An 11438-nucleotide genomic window follows, 5' to 3' on the forward strand; every position below is an offset into this window, starting at 1 on the left:
TTTCGTTCTCAAAATTTTATTGTCCAACAATTATATCAAAGTATATAGTTCAAAAATAACTTTATATATATATATATATATATATTAATAACATATATAAAACTTAGTATTAGTATAAAAATATTAAGACATTGGAACTTTGGTTAGTCTATCTTGATTGTTGATATTTCCTTTAAAGTGTTGACTTATCTGGCTAGATTAATTTGAATTTTCCATTGAAAATCTTATTTTTAGTGGATGGATTAATCCAAATTCGCATTGTAAATTTCAACTAGGTGTATTAGTAAGCTCGATCATTAGGGATTTTCAATAAACACTATTTTATTTTCAAAACTCAACTTTGAGACGTCTAATTAAATCGATGGGGGAGGGGTCACTTATTACCCCCAACACAACCTTAGTTTTGTTTTTGGTTCAATTAAATAATACTAAAGAAGTTCAAACTAATTCATGACCTTACTTGAACATGATTTATTCTATAGGCTCGTACACTGTATTCTTAAGTTCTAAGGAGAGACAATACCAAATCTGATTGATGAAGCATGGCCTTATGACCAAAGTGTGATTAACAACCTTCTATGGATACTTGAGTTATGGAGTAGTAGATGATCATTCTTAGACCTGATATCAGGCTTAAGATGGTCTCAAGAAGATCTAACAAACTCTCTTCTTTTAGAAAAATAGTTCAAAATAATTCTAGCTATATCTATATCATTAATTCTTTTCTCTATTTCATGGATGATGTAGTTGAGAGGTTTGATTTTTACTTTATTATTTTATGTTACCTGTGTGCTAAAAAGCTATGATCTTTCATAGTAATAAGGACGTTAGTGCATAATTGTAAAACACAATAACTTTGACGTGGAAAACTCCTTAAGATAGTAAAAGATCATATACTATCCAGTAGAATTTGCATTAAAACTGTACTAAATTAAGAGTATTTTTAAGTTACAACTCTATAATCAAAGGGATAAATCTAGAACCTTTCAACCTTCCTAGATGTGACTATCCCTTTCAAGATTCTATCTCAATGTTAAAAGCCTTTACAACTCGAGGAACAAACACCTAATACAAAATGTCTAGTAAAACAAAAGGTTACAATTCAACACCAAGGAACCAACCTAATAAATAAAGAATTGTAAACATTAATCTTCTAAGGAACGAGTCCTTTTAGTTAATAGCCTTGACTCTCATCACAATGACACATATTTAATTTAAGAATAAATCTTGATCTATGTTAAATAATGTTAGAACATTAGTACTAATTCTTGTTTATTAGATAGGAGTTTAAATGATTGTTTTCTTCTTCTCCAAATCCAAATAAGGATTGATTGAAGAAACCAAGAACCCAATTCAAGTCAAACTTCATTTCCTTCTTTGTGTCGACTTTCACACGCTTTCTTCTATCCCAAAAACTATTTCCATATGTGTGAGCATGGTAATGTTTTCAACTTGTTTTCTTGTTCCTTGATCAATGTATTTGGACATAAAGCTTATTTTCAATAAGGAATCTTTCTTGTACTTGAAATCTTCATTCTCTCAGCTAATCAACAGTCTTCTCTAATCTACTACGAAGGGCTTGATCCTTTACTTTGTGAATAATGCTCCAGTTATCTAGTTTTTTCCAGTAGACATATTAAGGAATTGATTTTCCAATAGTTATTTGTCTTTCATAAAAAATATCAATCCCTATTTGAGACATGTTTAGAAATTGGTTTATGTATAATTTTTTAAATCATCAAAACTTCATATTTAATATAGCTAAATACATTTTCCAATGTTTGATTGTCACAAACTCATAACAAAACCATAACAATTTCATATGCACTCATAGTAATTGCACGTGTACTTAAGTGCAATCTTATCCTAGGAACTAGCTTTAATCAACAACATAACTTATTAAGATATATGATCTTATGTAGTATAACATAGTGTGTTTGAGATTTCTATATTGTCTTGTGTCTGACTCGTGATCCTAAATTTGAGTTTAACTGTGACACCCTACATGTTTGGGGAACTATGATTAAATTAGAATTTATTAAAATATATTTTTATTTTCTTCCTAAATGTTACTTTTGAATTTTTTTAGCCATGATGTATTAACTTTTACAAGCATTTTATAGTTCATTATATTTTAATTGAGATATTAATTTTACCTATATAGATAAATTATTATTTATATTAGGTAATAGTTATTCATAATAATGTAATGATCCATTATGCCGTTTTAAAAATATCTGCAATAAAGATGTAAGAATTTAAAAATTTTATCATTATGAATTTGAGTTTGGGATAACCATTAATTTGGTTTAATGATCATGAATAAAATTAAGTCAAAAGAAGTGGTCCGACCTGATGGAGCCTGCCGCAGTGACCTATTTTCCATAGTGAGCCCACTGTAGTGAAAACATAACAACTACAACGAAGCACGTTAGGTCAATTTCAAAATTTCATCTTTTATTCTAAAAGGCATCCTCTCGTAAAAACACCCCTAGGGTTATTCTTGAGATAGAGCATCAAGAACGGAAAAGAAACACTCTTTAGGGGATTTCCATCATCCTTCTTGTAGATTCTCCATCAAAAACTCTAGATCGAGAATAAGGAGCATGGTTGCATGCATCTTATGGCATTAACTTGTCATCGAGGTAGGTCATGGTCTATTGAGTAGTACACTTTGATTAGCAAATCATATATACTGCATAGAAATTAATGGGACAAAGCATAATTAGGCCTTTCGGCATAGTGTTTGGATTAAAAACATAAGAAAAACTCTGTGTGTGAATAATTATAGATAGTTATTTTTGGTGATAATTTTATGTTCATAATCTAAATAAGACTAATTTGAGTAGTAATGGAGGGGAGTGTTTTTATGCCATGCTAACTATTTAATAGGAAGAAGATGTGCTAATGCAACTATAAAACTAATCTAATAATGTTATGGATTGTAAAGGATTGGAAAAGTGATAGACCTAATTGCAGATATTCTTTATTACGTGTTCACCTTGAGGTGATTTGTTCTTATGATCTGATATAAGATATGAGTAACATCATAATAAGGATGTAGTACCGGAGATAGGTTAAATGATTAAGTGTCTAAATGTCAAAAAATGGATAAGATAGGGGTTGACATTGTATGGCAGAGGTTGATAAGATATCCGATAAATGGCTAATGACATAGTTTTCACGAATGTAATAATAATATTAAGGGATGGGTCCTCACACTTAGATAACTGAATTCAATGTCATTGATCATCACAACCTAGTTTTTTTGAGTCATGATAGCGCCTATTTTAACCCACCAGTAGGTAAGACAAACCATAGTCTTAAATAGCGAGTAACGGGCTAACATAAGGAAGATGAAGAAATAATGATACACCTACAATGATAATTTATGAGAAGAGGAATATACATATCTATATATAGGCATGCTATATAGGGGGGGGGGGGGGAGGAGGACAAAAAACCCTAATTGAGTTTCCCTTAAGACTTAGTAGGTCAATACAATAGCCACTATAGCAAAGAGAATACTAGATAGTTCTAATATACATCATAGTCTTTGAATTATACAAAATAAGACTATCAAAATAACAAAAGTAGGAGGATCAACTTTGATCTCTAAAAGCTCACCCAATCTACAGTTAGCAGCACATCCTAAGGATGTGTCAATGGCGGTGACTCATACTTGGATCTGCATGAGAAAAATAGATGAAAAAGTGTAGTATGAGTGCCAAACCATAGGTACTCAGTAAGCATCATATAATGATGTGCTATGGTTTCATGGCACTTTTGATGCTTACAACCAGAAATTATGCAAGTACTTAGGTCCTTTTTGTTAGATGTGATGTGTTTTTATACTGATTTTACAGGAAAATAAGATTTGGAGCACAAGAGGAGAAAAATATGATGAAAAGTTGCAAAAGGATACTACGGACCCACTTACGAGTCGTAAGTAGTACATACACCCATCATAAGTGGACCCATAGCTTGCAGAAGTTGGGTTTTGAAAGTTTATTTTTTTGAGACATACGAATGCTTTATATGGGCGTAACTGGTACCGACGGTCCTTATGGATACCTCTCTTAAGTAGGTATCTAATGCTTGGAGTTTTCTCTAAGACCTACGAACCCACCTAGGACCCGTAGGTAGTACCTATAACCCGTAAGTGGGGTCATAGATAGGTGACAGCATAGCTTTTTCTATTTTGTTTGGTTAGTATTTTTAGGTTTTTGATGTGCCATGGTTTCATGGCACTTTCGACGCCTAAAATTGAAAATTATGTGAGTACTTAGGTCCCTTTTGATAGATGTGATGTTCTTTGAGTTTGATTTGTAGAAAAATAAGGTCGGAAGTTCGTAGAAGAAATAAAGAAAGAAAAAAACTCCAAAAAGTAAAGTCTTTGCTTCGACAAAGAGTAGTTGGGTGGTGCTACGATCCGTCGTCTAAAGGCTAGAATGACCATTGAAAAATCTGAGAAGAATTAAATTTACACTGGCTATGACTCATAGTATCTGACTAAGATTTATAGGGAAGATTACTCTAAGAAAAAATATGATAAGGTCCTGAAAGTATGCAAGGATGAGCCCAGTAAAAACTAGGCTGGTGACGAGTGGTAAGGTCAGGCTACGACTCATCGTGATGATCGTTCTGATCATTTTGAGACAACAGCTGAAAGGTGAAAACTTATTAGAGAGGCAATGAGTTTGACCAACGACTCTTAGGGAGACATGATAAGCCATTACCAAAGAGAAATGAAGATACAATACAGAGTTTACAATGAGTCGTTGTCAGTCTAGACGACTCATTGTTTGAGGCATTACCACTGCCGACCTTATTTTCCTATTTCGTTTAGGATAGTATCTTTAGGTTTTGTTGTGTAACTATAATACCCATTCGATTTTTTTGTATTATTTTATGCACTCTTTATACTCACAACACTCTATTGATTATGAGATACACTTTTGATCTTGGAATTCATTGTTCTTGGTTTTTATAGTTGGATATTAATTTGAGATTTTGGTTTTCATTCATAATATATTATAAGATTATTCATATTATTTCTTCTATGAATTCAATGGATGTTCTTGTAAAAATAAGAGGCTAAACCACCTAACTAGGATTATGGGAACCTGATGCAATAACAAAGTAGAGGAAGTGCAAAGTCGTTCTTGATTGATGTTCTTGCATGTATTATGATTTTCTTTGATTTGATTGCTTTCTTGACGAATGTAGAAGTTAAGAACCTGCCTGTATTCGATACAACCTCTATAAGAGAGGTTGAGATTAGGAAAAAAGGGTCACAACAGTGATTTGAAGCTATCAACCTTCATCCAATTAACTTGAAACCCACAAGGTGATAGTTGATTAGGGATCCAAGATAAGGGTTAGTTAGGCGACACTTTGAGACTTAAAAGGTGATGTGTAAAATTCACCAAAGGAATTCACAATATGATTGGTGATACAAATCTTGTTAGATTCTTGTAACGATCAAACTACAGAAGCCAAGAGTAAACTCAAACACTAAAGAAATGATGAAATCAAAATACGGAAAGTAAAGGGTTAAAAGATAGATGATAGATACATTGACATAAGAATATAGAAAGAAATAGGAACTGATGAGTATATTAAACTCAAAACCCCCCAAATCAATTATCAATGAGCACCTAATCTCTTACGTAGACCTCAAGGGAATCAAAATGCCCTTACAACAACCATTTCTAAACAAATATCGACAAAAGATTTTCAAGATACCACTCACTCTATCAAGAGTTTCCACATCTATATTATAAAAAACAAATGAATGTAATAAAGACTAAGCTAATCTATTTTAGTCTAGGTGTAACTTATTACAATGGGCCCAAAAGTGACCCATTTACATTAATGAAGTAAGGCAGCCTACTCTAGCTTCTTTGGGGAAAATATGGCATACTTCAAGGGAATTTCTAGAGCGTATGAAACTATTTTGACCTGCTCTTGATCCTCTAGAGAAGGTCGGGTACACCTCCAAGGCAGTTGGGTGCATGCCCCTTCCAAGCGGCCTTTTAGCCCCTTCTCAAATTCCCTCAACTCCTCTAAGGTTCCTTGATCAAATATAGGCACAATCACCATCACATGACACCCTTTTGATGACAATAAGATGCCTTCAATCACCTCTACTGCCATAAGTATCCCATCCAAAGATCCAAAGGCAATTTTGATTGTATCATCCTCCCCTTCTTGAAAAGGATTTGACCTCAAATCCAAACTTTGAAAAACCAAAGAAAGGCTAAATAGACACAATATCCTCATGATGTGAGGGTTAGGGTTAGCAAAAATAATCATAGCATCATGCCAGGGTTACACACACTTAAAATATAACCAAGGATCATCTGTGTTAAATATTAAAAACTTATTGAAAATGGTACAAAGGAATTGGCTATGACAATTATCAAGAGATAAAGAAAACACAAAGGTCATAATGACATTAATAAACCAAGAAGGTAAGACTACATTCATTTGAGGAGCCACAAGACACAATTGCTTCATTATCTCTTCAAGACACCATACCAAAGGTGGTATTACCAATGGTTCAAAAGTCCACAAATGTTTTTCGGGGCCAATAATTTGAATGACCCATAGAGCATTATTACCCAACCAAGTGGACAACCACCAAGTTTTCTACCTCCCAATAAAATATTCCAAGACTAGCATGGACAACATCATAGGCAAAGAGGTGGTATAGAAAAGATTCAAGCATTAAAACATCATCCAAGGGGATATTATCTATAAGAATGCCATTTAAATTAAAAGATTTAACACATAATGCACACAAGGATGGAATTAATGCATTTAAGCATAAAGAACTTTACCCTTTCCAACAATTTCCAAAGGGAAGGTATGTTATCAATAGAGTCATGCTACTAGGAAGAATGGGGACCCTACTAGAAATGGTACCAAACCAAAATAATTGGTTCTTCCAAGAAGTTGGGTTCCCTCTAGTTATAGTGGTAGACATACTCCCAAGAGTCCCATAAGATACTTCAATTTGCCTAACCCTCTGCAGGTGGCAAGAAGTCTTTAACATCCATGGACTCTTCCACAAATAAATAATCAACTTAGAATCCACAAGTTGTGGTCCACACAACTTAATTACAAATATGTCAAATAAGGATGCAAGTATATAAACAACACCCCAAGGAGTCAATGACACATTTTCCCTAGGGTCTTCAATAATAAAACCATCTTTGAAAAAGGGATCATCAATTGCAAGCAAGTCACAAAGAAGGGTATCATATAAATGAAATTCACCCAAAGCGTTTTCAAGAGAAGATTTTCTCTTTGACCTACAAGTAGTGAAACTTTGGTCAAGAATGGGAACACATAATGGTAAACTCTCTTGGATATTTTCTTTTCTTGGAAATGCCTCCCATGCACAACTTAGGTCTCTCAAGTGGATTGTAAGTTCCCAAGAAAGATGTCCACCATAGGTAAGGATACCAACATCCTCAATCAAACTTTCCTATCGTCTTGACCAAGCACCAAGTTGGGTGTTTAGAAATACCATATCCCAATAGGTCACCGAGGTAAAATGGGAGAAGTATCCAAGAACATGGGTCAAAGAATTACTTACTTTCCCAAAAGATGCAATCTTTAAAATTAGATTTACCCTCTATATGACCATCAACACTTTCATTAGCAAAGAGAGGATGGAGAAAAGTATCACTCAAATTAACTTCAGCTAAGGTGTCGTCTTGCATATACTCACTATTAGATTCTAGATCATCCCTATGTGTCATTTTATAAATAGAGGTACACAACAAGAAGAAGCAATTTCCAAACAATTAACAAGTTCTCTTTCAAGGGAAAAATCCTCAAGTAGAAATATACCACCTCTAACATCAAAGGGACCATGACTCTAGTTACCACAAGAATCAAGAAATTCATCCTTACATTTATCAAAAAAGGGTGGAGTGTCATGCAAAGGATCACAACCAAAATAATTATCATAAGAATCATCACTAGTTGGGTTTCTTAAACATTTAAGTAAGTCAAAGTTATCATCACCCAATTGATCATTCTTTTTCAAATGCAAGAGATCACTATCAAGAATTGGATAATTAGCATAATCTACTTAATACTATATTCTTAATGGATTTCTAGAAATAGGATAACATGTGAATCTCAAGCATACCACCTTTCCTTTTAAACACATCATATTGCACATCACTAGGTGTCATGCAAGGAGTGACCTCACTATTTTCACAAAAGACATATTTCTTTGAGAAGGGTCACTAATCTAAGGTAAGGAGTTAAAGCATGCAAGTCCACTCTAAAAAAGACACATGTCATTCTTCACAATATTTTCATTTACATGATATCTATGAGCAAAGCTAATAATAGGATATTCATCACATAATATGCTCAAAGAATCATTCCATTCACATGATCTACTCTATCAATATCATCACTAACTTGAGACTCATCAAGCACACACATACTCAAGTAGTGGAATACATTCACTAGCAAGTTGATCATTACACACACCTTCACTAGTTGTTGGCAACTCACATGCCAACTTAAACTCACCTTGGTTTTCACAAGGGTCAACTAGTGTGTGACTACTCTCATTACTTTGTAATAGGACCTCATTCAAGTTACAAGTGCTAGCACTTGGTGGACTCAAATCGATCTTACTAGAAAAATTAATTTGGTCAACTATAGGATCAAGTAGTGCTTACATACTTATAAGAAGAACTTTATCATCATGCGACTTAGCAATACCAAGAGTATCACAAAGGAAGACTCGTGCAAATCCTCTTTAGACAAACCACCAACTACACTCACTTGGCTACTATCCACATCATGACATTCTAAGCTTAGAGAACTGTAAGAGATAGTATTATTACCTTGTAGTTCACAAGAAATATGATCTTCACCTTGGTTTTCAAAGTGGGAGCTCATTTGCTCCCTTGGGAAGCTCTCCTCATAAGGGAGTTTGCCAAGTTTACTCCTTTGAGTTATCTCTTCACCACTCTTTCCAAATTTGGAACTCGTAGCCAAGAATTTCGTTAAATGAGCACACATGTGTTCTGAAGAAACTCTTTTTGGTCCTCCTTTGGAAGTATATATTATTGAACCTACATAAAATAAGGGTTGATACTAGGTAAAATGCTAGTATCATGGTTAGTGGCTAACAAGGGATTTGGGTTGACAAGTCCCAAAATTAAGTGTTCCTTGTCCACACCTTTCAAGTAACCACTTGGCTTATCATTCTTAGTCAACTCTTCTTGTCTTTGAGCCATGTCTTTCTTTTCTTGTTCAAGGGATAATTTCCTTTCCTTCTTCTCAACTTTCTCCTTCTTTTTTACTTTTTGGAATCCTCTCATGATCTCATAGTTTCTACTCAGTTGCTTGTCATCCCCTTTTAATATCATCAAGTTGGACCTATGTGTTGGGGCATCTTAAATTTTCTCTATGGAGTTAAAAGACTTCTCTATGCTTGTCGTTGTACCTTCCATGTTTGATAGGCTACCTTCTATGAAAGTTAGATGACCGTCTATCTTTTCTAATATTTGGTCTATGCCCTCAATCTTTGCCAATATAGCTTTCAACATGTCTTTTCCCATGGGTTTTTGAGTATCTTTTTCCATAGCCATTGTACCTAGAAATTAAGCACTCAATAAAGAGAACAACAACGTTAGCATTAGAAAAAAAAAGATCACAATCACTCGTGTTTACACACCTTTGATTGCCTCACAATTGGATAGACTAATGTTGAAAGTTGTTTATACTTCGGTAGTTCATAAGGTGTCAATGGTTACTTGTGACCCAAAAGGATTTTTGTTTGAAACAACTCAAAGAAGATATGTACGACTATAGTCAAGAAGCTATAACAAATTAAAAACTAGAAAATCTCAAAAGAAATAGTACGAAGAAAGAAACGAACCCAAGCACTAATCACAATTAAGTAGGTTGATTACTAGTTGTTAATTAGTGTTTAGAATCAATGAAAAGATGATTAAGAATCAAGAAATGAAACTAGATGAATCAAACCTGAACATAAATGGAATTAAGGATCTTTGAAATGTGATTTTGATCCACCAAAACAGCTTGGGAGTACTCCAAATGCACGCCTAACGCAAGAAGGGCTATTTTGACATGCTTGAGCAGGTCTAACACATCTCAAGGGGACTAGACACATAAGGCACTGGTTTGGGCTGCTGCAGTAGCTCCAACACAAACAAAGGGTAGATAGGGTGCAAATCAGCCGCCCAGCTCACTTGGAATGTCATTTTGGCCCCTCTAGTAATCTCCCTTTGTCCTCTTCTCTTGGAATATTCATGGAGCTTTGGGAGATGCTTTAGTACTAACACTTTCACACTTTTTATTTCTCTCTTTTGGATCAAATAATCATTTTTTCTAAAAATTTATCTTAAAGATAACAATTTCTCCTAGAACACCAAGAACACCAATTTTCCAACTTCTTCCTTAGCTGGAATGAGTTGAAATTTTGAATCTAAGAACTTGTTAATCTTCTAACTCATTCTAAATGTCATTTAGCTCAAATTCTTCACCAAAATTTCCAAATTTTCAATCCACTTTCTTTTTTTCAAACTCAAGCTTTCATCAATGGTAGAATCTTCAATATTGCTGTGATTTAGCTCAAATTCGATCCTTAGACTCCTAATGTGTTAGAGAACAAGAATCTAACACTAGAAACTCAAGAAAAAACCTAAAATCAAAGACTCAAATTTTTTACCTAACCTTAAAAATATGAATAGTAATTTTTGTTTTGTGATTTTTGATTTTTCAAGACAAATAGACCCAAGATTGACTTCGTAGGAATGAAATCAAGCTCGGCTAATACCAAATGATAATGATCAAACTATGGATGCTAAGAACAAACACAAACACTAAAAAATGACAAAATTAAAATACAAAAAGTAAAGGGATAAAATGATAGATTATATAGATTGACATATGAAGGTTATAATGACGTAAAAACCAAGGATCATGATAGCACTTGTCGCGGCAAGTCTTGACAAGTAACCCTATCTCACTAATCGATATAAAATGAGAAATCAATACCAAACCCAAGGCAAAACCCCTAGAATGGAGTCGAACCACACATATAGTAAAAGTAAAAATATAACGAAGATACCAAACCAAATCCCAAAACTTGGTGTCGCAGTGTAAGAACTACTAAATGCATCTCGAATGTCGAAAGATACAATAACAGTCCAAATAGGATCACAACTCTATCTCTAAATACAAAATAATACATATAATAGATAGGAAGAAGTAGTAGGTCAACTTTTGAAGCATAGAATGTCCACTACCTCAAATATTTTCAAAAGTCACCCAAATCAACTATTCGTGTAGCACACTCATACCTAGATATGCACCAACAAGACATAATAGGGGTGAGTATGGTCCACTTGTACTCAGTATGTATCATAGAC

The 11438-nt window shown here is 33.9% G+C and overlaps 1 non-coding gene across 1 annotated transcript; it reads left to right on the forward strand.

Moving 5' to 3' along the window:
• The first annotated feature begins 450 nt into the window (after positions 1–450).
• Positions 451–664, forward strand: LOC124887580. Its single transcript, XR_007045346.1, has one exon. It is a non-coding gene; the product is annotated as a small nucleolar RNA U3 (small nucleolar RNA).
• Positions 665–11438: the final 10774 nt, after the last annotated feature.

This window comes from Capsicum annuum, chromosome 9 (genome assembly GCF_002878395.1).
Source record: "Capsicum annuum cultivar UCD-10X-F1 chromosome 9, UCD10Xv1.1, whole genome shotgun sequence".
Taxonomy (NCBI): Eukaryota; Viridiplantae; Streptophyta; class Magnoliopsida; order Solanales; family Solanaceae; genus Capsicum; species Capsicum annuum.